This window comes from Pteropus alecto, unplaced genomic scaffold, assembly GCF_000325575.1.
Source record: "Pteropus alecto unplaced genomic scaffold, ASM32557v1 scaffold121, whole genome shotgun sequence".
Lineage (NCBI taxonomy): Eukaryota > Metazoa > Chordata > Mammalia > Chiroptera > Pteropodidae > Pteropus > Pteropus alecto.
Window position 1 is genome coordinate 589,281 of NW_006434369.1, and position 9,946 is coordinate 599,226.

Sequence of the window (9,946 nt, forward strand, 5' to 3'; positions counted from 1 at the left end):
AGAGTGCAGTGTCTCATACCCGTGCCCAAGTTTTACATTTGACTTCATATTTCTGATTGCTCCTTAAGTAATAGTGTTCTACCTTTCGCTTCTTTCTGTTTCACTTCTTGGGAAGTTGAGAGGTTATAAACTTGAAATGTGAAATGAGACTGTCTGGATTTAAATTCTAACTCTAATATATGAGTTCTTTTTAATTTTTATTGAAATATAATTAACATTTAATATTGAATAAGTTTAAGGTGTACAAGGTATTGATGCAATACACTTATATTGCAATATGATTGCTATTGTGGCATTCATCAGCTAATAACTCTATCACATAATTATCATTTCTTCTAGTGGTGGGAATAGTTAAGATTTAGTCTCTAAGCAAGTTTAATGTTTATAATCCTGTTTTGTTGTCTGTAATCACTGTACTGTGTTTTAGATCTCCAGGACTTATTTATTTAAGTACTGCAGACATTGATAAATTAGTTAACCTCTTCAAGTCTCAGATCCTTATTATTAAAATGAAAAAAAAAAAAAAGAGCTAATGTTCATTTTGAGATCACTGTGAGCCAGGTAGTGCTTTAAGCCTTTTAGATACATTCATTTCATTTAATACTCTCACCAACACAATGAAGTCAGGGTTATTCTAATCATCATCTCAATTTACATATAATAAAATTGAGGCACTGAGAAGGTAACTTGTCTAAGACTACTGGTCTAGTATGTAGAACAGCTGAGATATGAACCCCATCCCCTCATTATAGCATAAAATTCTTGGTAGGATTAAGTGAAGACAATGATGAAAAGTTCTTGACAGTTCCTGCATTAGAAAGCATTTTACAGATGATAGTTTTTACTATTATTTATACAATTGTCTAAAGGTTTCTATTTTGAGGGGAGAAATTTCCAACCCTATTCTTCTTAATAACTTTATTTCCAGATCAATTAAATCAAAATAAATATACTTAGCTTATCCATTTGCATGATGCCTTTTAAATAGCAGCAAAAACTCACCTTTCATTTGTGTGTGTGTGTGTGTGTGTGTGTGATGTCACGCTCTCTAGTAAAAAACTCTAACATCCAGATAATCCAAGTTTTTGCTAGCCCCTATATTTCTAGCCTGAATAATCATGACAAAGTAAAAAACTTCTTTCTAATTTCAACCTTGAGTCTATCTGTCCCTGAGATGTCTATAACACATAATAGACCAGGAATTGAAATCTGGAAAGAATAAAATGAAGTGAGGTGTTCTAAAAATTGCATTTTTCAACTTAATGTTTTTTTAAAAAAAATGAGTAAATGTTAACCAACAAATTTACCATTATGGTAAACCATGACCAGGCCTCCTTCACTGAATTCTCAAATAAGCCCAGTGATACTTTGGGAACAAGAACACGGAAGTACCTAGGTTATATAATGATTAATGATGACACAACAAAATTATCTTCATAATATAATAACATGGAAGAGACAAAACAATTTGGAAAATTGTTTTTGGCCTTGACAATTTCTGGTTTTAATTTCATTATTTGGCTTCAAATTTGAAAACCCTATTATGCAAGCAGAGGGATGGCACAGGCTTTACTGTGGAGAAAATCAAGGCTACAGATGCAAAAGAGAAAAATATGTATTTTAAAAAGTTTTCCCAAGTATAACTGTGTACTTTTTGAAAGAACATATTTTAGATTCCATGAAATGGTATTTTAAAAGCTGTGTATAATACATGGTACATTGTAGAAAAATATTCATCTTCTCAAGCCTGTTTCCCCCCACAAAATAGTACTTATATGAGCCTCTTAAAAAATGGAAAATGATGTCTCAGGTTTGTAGCACTAACCCGTCCATGGTTAGTGCTGTGGCTCTTGAATTCCTCAGAAGAAAGCTTGTGATTACCCATATAATGGAATGGTAGTGGAGAAAGTTCTTTAAATTGAAAGATACGATCTGAAATATATGATGAAAATATTGTGTGAGCACAGGGCCAGAGGCTAGCATGAGCAATGTGTACCCAATGGAATTTGAGATTTACTATCAAAAGAAGAGGTTTAATGCCAAGGGATGATGGGAGATACTGTTGAATGAGTACTGTGAGATCTCAAAGCATAATGCTTTGAATGCAGAGTTAAGAATTTTGGGGTAGGTGGAGAGCTGTTAAGGATTTCTTGCTTAACCCATTACTACAATGAAGACTGCACCATAACACTTTTTTAACACTTGTCAGTGCATGATACCCACTTTGTCCAAAGACATAGTTGCAATCAGAGCATACAATTTTGTTTTCTTTAAGCCAAGAGGGGAGTTTCAATACCATAGCATTATTAATACAGGTCAGTGGTTTCCAGGATTTTTGGTTTTAGGACACTTTTATACTTGTCTTAGTCTGCTTAGTATGTCATAACAAAGTACCCTACACTGGGTGGTTTAAACAACAAAAATTTATTTTCTCATACTGTGGTCGGGTACCAGCATGGTCAAGTTCTGATGAAGGCTTTCTTTGTGGCTTATAGATGGCTGCCTTTTCCATGTGTTCTCTCTTGATCTTTCCTTGGTGTGCGTGTGGTGGGGAGGAGGGGAGAGAACGAGAGAGAGCAAGAGCAAGAGAGAGAGAGAGATCTCCCTCGCCTTTAACTTATAAGGCCACCAATCCTATAAGATCAGGACCCCACCCTTGGGACCTTATTTAACCTTAATTACTTCCTAAAAACCTTATCTCCAAAGACAGTCACATTGAGGGTTAGGCTTCAACATATGAATTATGGGGGAACACAGTTCAGTCCATAACAATGCTTTCAGAATTGTTGAGGATCCCCAAGAGCTTTTGTTTATTTGGGTTATATTCATTTACTATGTTAGAAATTAAAACTAAGGAATTTTAAAAACAGAATACATAGTGTGTATTTTATTTGCTGTCTAGAAGACACCACTTTATACTGATAGAAAAATAGAATGACTAAGGCAAATAGAACTTTAATATTATAATGAAAATAGATTTGACCTCGCAGATACACTGAAAGGATCTTGTGGGTTCCCAGGGTACCCAAAAAACTTTGAGAACCACTCACATAAAAGAAAGTTGAACATCCTAGATATTTTTTAAATGAGCAATTCTCCCAAAAAGAAGCCATTATATAATTTTATGTTTTGAAAGGTATCTCAGAGTCTAAAGATCTTTTTTGTTCCATGGTTAGGATAATGCACAGAACTTACAAGGCCAGGCCTCTGTCCCTCATCATTACATCACCATTTTCACACATAAATCCAAAGGCAGTTATAAGCTTTCATTCTTATCTTTATGACATCTTACTCTTCTCTTAGAAGAAATCAACTTCAGGGCTATGCTCAGGGTCCAGACAAAAGATAGGCAGATATTGATTTTACCAGGAATGGCAGAATACTTATGTCCTCACTGTCTCTCTTTACATCAGACTCTTGTCATTCTTACAGCACTCTACACACACACACACACACACACACACACCCATCTTGATCTTCAAATGTAGTAAAGTATTCATTGAAACTATTTTAATATGAAAAGACCACTATCATATTATATTCTGAATTCTTAAAAACACACTGGTTTTTAATACCTCATTTCTTCTAGTACTGGCTGTGATTTTTCTTATTAAATGTCATTGAATGTTTTGCCACCAAAGATTGGGCCTTATCTTTTTACAATTGTGTGTAATTTCCAGCATTTCTTCCAATATCAGCAATTGAAATACTTGGGGCAGAGCTTTATTCTAGAATATTATTGTCTTCTTAGAAAGATATTAATATTTTAAATAATTATAAAAAATCACTGCAAAGTTAGTACCCAGCCACTGAAAAATGTCTTTCAGCAATTTGATATGCAGGAAAAATATATATTCCTTTTGCATATCAGAATTTTAATATTATGTTGACTTTTAAAGACCTAATAAAAACATAAAGTTTATATTTTGACAACTTGAGTCAAAATTAATGTAAACAAAATGCTTGAAGTGAAGGTGCTTTAATAAATAAATAGCAGGACTCAGGTTGGGAAAGACTCTAATTCTCAATATAAAAGAACTCCAAATATGTACATTTGAATATTTCTATTCCCTTGTTTAAGCAGATGTTAAGATAAATGGTTTGGCTCCCCCAATCTACTTTATGATCACATCTTTAAGAAATAATTACTTCTGTGTACTCAATATTTGAATAACATCAAGAAGAATTTACCACCCTAAGAAAGGCATTAAAAATGGAAATTATAGGTACTCAGTAATAAAATGACAAACTTTTTTTTTGAAACTAGATTTTCCTGGATAATGTATGTCTTATTGAAGAAGTTAGAAAATATAACTGCTGTAGTCAGAGAGTGACCAAGTTAGCAATGGCATAACAAAAGTCTTATATTTTTTAAAGTTTTGAGTATGGTTAATAGTATGTATGTCAATTTAAGTTATTCTTTAACAACAATATCAACAGCAAAATGCTGCGTTAATAAAATAGGTAACCACTAAAATCTTTATGGTTAGACAGTATAAAGCAATAATATAATCGGTATCAATTATCTTTATTTTTCTCAATCCAATCTTACTTTTTGTATTTATCTAATTACTCAAGGAAAACAACTCTACCCACCCCTTTCTAAAATTTGCTCTGGGTGGCAGAGAATAAAAAGATATAAGAATGAATGAACAGCTCACTGATTCTTCTGGCTCACTTAAGAATATTTAAAAATCTTAAAAATCTAAATCACCTAGATTCCTTCCACCTTGAGAGACTAATTAATTTCTTGTATGGTGTTATATTCCATTGGGCAATGTTCTATACCCTAAAATACCATTCTAAAACATTATAATTTTAAGGCAAGAATGAGGAAAATAAACACAGTCATTTGCCCAATGGTTACACAAGGATATCGAGTTAGGAGAAATCTGATATATCAATAGGAGAAGGCAGTTCTGAATGCTAAATCAAATTACACCTTTTCCTGTTGGGATTTCAACATCTGCCTCTGTGTAGATTGATTAGAATAAAGCAGGCCATCAGAGGCCCTTTGTCTGTGTTTGACTGGGTGAAACAGCTGACAAGTGGCCATCAGATTACCCACGGAGGGGCAGCTGCGAGATAGGAGTTTGACAGCTGACTTCATTATAATTCCTACACTGCAGACTGAAATGGATTTGTCCTTTAATTGAGCTGGGCCAGCAAACTGCCTAGAGAGGAAATGGGAAAAAAAAAGTGGTTGGATACTGATAACAGAAAAGGTAGCATGTAAATCCCACTGTAGCACTGAACAGATAGTATCAGGACAACTCTGGAAAGAAATGTTTTGGTATGTTGGGCATTTCAGTCACTTTAATTGAAATTGCCATAACTTGGTCATTGGAATGTCTTCAAAAGTTTTTTTCATTAATCAGGGACTTTTTTTCCCCCCTTACCAGGCAATTTTCAAAATATTTTCATATCACCTTCTTTCGCACATGCTTTTGAATTATATGTAGAAAGAGAAGTTTCTTTAAAAAGTGAATGAGCAATTACATATAAAAAAATGGTTTACTACAGTTAATAGGATTCTAGAGGGGTTCTGATAGGAAAAATTTTGCAGATAGCCAAATTATATAGTTAACTATGATTTAGTATGTGTAGATATAGTCAGGAACATAAAGTAGTATAAAGTCAAATATTCCTAAGTGAAATTTTACAGTCTGAAATATCAAAGGCAATTGGACTTAACGAAACACATAAGTCAAAAGAATCCACTATTTTATATTAAAACAAAGACAATTTAAAACTGCATACATTTTGAAAGTGTTGTAAATTTTCATTATGGGAAAATAACTTTGTAATAGGCTTTGGCATTTAAACATGTGTGCTTCTGTAATTTGTCTTCATTTGCTTCTGATAGATTTTTCTCTGTTCACAATAAGTATGAAATAATTACTAAAATATTCACACTGGTCATAAATAAAATAATGCATATTGTTCAATGTGAATCTTTCCATTTACTTTATTATCATTTTATTTTAAATATTGACACTTTTATTATTTACAGTTATAGAATTAATTGAATAAATTAACCAACGATAGGTATTATAGTCATGGTTTTTTTTGTTATTGTTAATATCTTGAGCTTCTTTTCCCATAAAATTTTTGTAAGTTAATTACAAGAAGAAAACTCTTTACATTTATTATCATGGTTCGCTCTTCCTGTCTATGAATGCAAAATTAGAAATGTGAAATAGTTAAATAACAAGCAATCAAAAGAAAATCTAGATAAATGACAAATTGAAATTATTTTCAGAATAATAGAATTTTATGCACACAAGTAATTAGTGAAAATTAACTCAACTCATTTCTTTTTGGTGGCAAAAATCAATATATATGTGGGGCAACATCCCAGGACTCATAACACATTAGAAATTTTCTGAACAGAGGAATTTAAAGTCTGGTTTATTGAGGCCAGTGGTTGAATGTTACTGTCAGACACTTTATAGAATGTCAATACTTAACTCATGAAGTTAAGTATTTAACATTTATAGTGGATGAGAGTCCAGTCTCTGAACTAAACTGCCTAACAGCAAATTTTAACTTTATTATCTACTATTCATGTATTCTTGGACAAGTCACTTTTAAAAATCTCTTTATGCCTCAGTTTCCTCATTTGTAAAATTAGGAGGCTAATGTTACCTACCTTTATAATATTACAGATTTTCTCTGTGGGTATATGTGTGTATAACAACTAATACATGTAAAATCTTTAAACATATATAAAGTAAGCCTAATACTAAAGGAAATGTTAACTATAATTTACCTTCTCCTCCCACAATTACCCCTATTTTGTTTTTTGCACCATAATCTCATAGAACATAAGTAAATGAATAATACAAAAATAAATTCTTTTATGAAAATAGCACCCAATAATAAAATTTATAAAATTATCTACATGTATTTCTTAAGCAAATGAGCATTCCAGAAATAAAATTTCCAAGTTAGAGGAATAAATTCTGAAATTAGTTTCTGATTTATTCTTTTTGAGATTTTGCTTCATTAGTTATACCCTTTTCTTGAAATGGTTTCCAGATGACTAACACATTCACTTTTAGAGGAAAACAACAACAACTACAACAACAGCAACAAAACAGAACAAAACAGAAAAAGTTAGAGGGAGGAAAGATACTAAAATCAGACAAGCTGATAAAGTTATATCTCTTATGCAACCATGGCAAATGTATTGCAGAAAAGAAGGCCTGGATCTATTTTACATCCTTATTTGAATTTTTGCCATTGAGTTCAGACACCATCTTGTTTCCTGCCATCTGGCATCTGGGTTTCTTACTTCAATTAAACATTAACTACTTTTAAACAATCTTATTTTTTTTCCTAACTTCGCCAGATTTTTTAACTAAGTACGACTTGCCGATATAAGAGACACATGGAATGAGCACTGTTTTGTAAAATAGTGGTGATTAGACCCATTTAACCTCAAGAACTGATTTAACTCAATCTTTTCTTCTTTTTCCCTGAAACAGAGTGCAGCAACCTCCTAAAAGACATCCCATAATAAGTCACAAAAAGTAATATCATATTCTCTCAATATCATAATTTACATGCAACAAAATTTAGCACACACATATGATAAGGTACGTCTTCCTTCAAACTGAAAGCAACGATGACATTTTTTAGAAAGTAAATGTTAAAACTTATAAAGTAAAAAAACACAAGTCTTAATATTTCCATCTCTGAATTTGTTTAGTGTCTGTGATTTGGAAAAGATGCTTCTTTTATCTGGTCAGGCTTGTTCTCCCAGGTCGAATGTCAGCTTTGGATATGAGGACCTTTTTCTCATTCTGGATTCAGGCATTCAAAGTTATGAATGGGCAAAAATACACAAAGTTTTGAGCTGAAGTTTTAACTTCACTTGAAGGATGTTTGTGATCCAGAGACTCCCTTTCATAGTTGCTTCTAAAGGTGAGGTTTGGCTTTGGAATGGAATGTCTGTAGGAATAGCCCACCTCGATCTTTAGAGAGTTTACATTTTAAACTTCATAAATATCTACAGGACTGATATAGCAACAACGATACTAGTATAGAAAAAGAATCTGGCTGAGGATTAATTCAGCTTTTTTTTAAAATTTAGGAACTGTCAATCAAGGACTTGAGGAGATGAGGGGTAAAGAAGTAAGAAAGAAATAGAAGATGCAGGTACACTCAATCCAAATTTATATAGTTAACGAAATATTGAGACCTTCTTGGTCTGAAAGAAAAGAGGGATTGAAAGACTAAAAAGTCCAAATTTAAAAAGCTATTTTTTCCCAAAAATGTCAGAACCTGTTTCAACGTTAGGAGATTTAAAGTTTATCTCATTCTATTGGATTTCTCCTTTATCTTTGATATAGAGATATCATTATTTCATTTCTAATATAACAATTTGAAGCTGTAATTTCCCTCAGTACTGATTAAACTGTATCTCACACATTTTGATATGCTGAATCGTTATCATCATTCATTTTGAAATATTGTTTAATTTCACTTATGATTTTTTTCTTTGATCCTTGAGTTATTTAGAAGTATTTTGTTTAATTTGAAAATATTTGTGGTTCTCTTAGGTATTTTATGATTTTCGATTTTAAATTATACCTCTTGTGGCCAGAGAATATACCTACATGATTTAATTCTTTTAAATTTATTGGAATTTGTTTTATTTCTCTGTATATTGTATGTGTTGGTTAATATAACATATGCTCATGAAAAGAATATGTTTTCCTCAGTTATTGGATACAGTGTTCTATAAGTATCAATTTGGTCAAGGTAGTTGACACTGTTATTGAAACAATCTGTTTACTGATTCTTTTTGTTTAGATGTTCTATTAATTGCTGTTAAAATCCCTAACTGTAAGTGAAAAATTATCTCTTTAATTCTGTTTATTTCTGCCACGTATTCCTTATCAATTGAGCATTCTATCATTATGAAATATCACTGTTTACCTCTGGAAATACTTTTTCTCTTAAAGACTAGTAGTGTGATATTAACATAGTCACTCCAGCCTTCTTAGGCATGTTGTAAGCATGCCATACTTTTTTCCCATCCATTTGCTTTCATCTTATTTATGTCTTTATATTTAATGGGAAACTCTTATAGATAACAGATAGTTAAATCATATACTTTTTAAAAATCCATTCTAATAATCACTGACTTTTAATTGGAGTGGTTAGATCATTAATATTTAATGTAATTATTGACATAGTTGTGATTTAGCTCTTTTATTTGTTATCTGTTTTTTATTATTCTATTTCTGTTTATTCTTTTCTGCATTCTTTTAGATTATTCAAGTATCAGAATTTTATTTTAATATATCTATTGGCTTTTTTAGCTTGGCCTTTTACATTGCTTTTAGTGGTTACTCTAAGAATTATAATATATATGTATAGATTAATTTTTTAATCTACTTACTGTTAATATTATACCATTTTATATAAAACATGTAAAGCCTGCAGCCATCTCTTATGTTATAGTTGTCATATATATTACATATACATGAAATTATAGGGCCCACAGGACAATGTGGTATTGTTTGCTATAAACAGTTCTGAATAATTTTCTTTAGAATTTCTTAGAGTGCTGGTCTGCTGGAAATGAATTATCTTAGTTTTCTTCTTTATTTAAAAATAGTTTTATTTCACATTTACTCTTAAAGGATAATTCTTCTAACTATAGAATTTAGTTTTTACTTTAATTACTTTCTCACATAGATTTTTCAGATGAAAAATTTATATTATTTCAAATCGTTGTTTCTTTGTGGGTAGTGTGTTTTCTTCATCTGCTTTCAAGATTTTTTTCTATCTTTAGCAGTTGTTTTGTCTATAATGTTCTTAGGCATGATTTTCTTCATATTTATCCTGCTTGATGTTTGCAAAACTTCAAGAATCTTTAAATTTGTATATTTCATCAAATTGTAAAAATGTTGAAAATTATTTTTTCAAATAT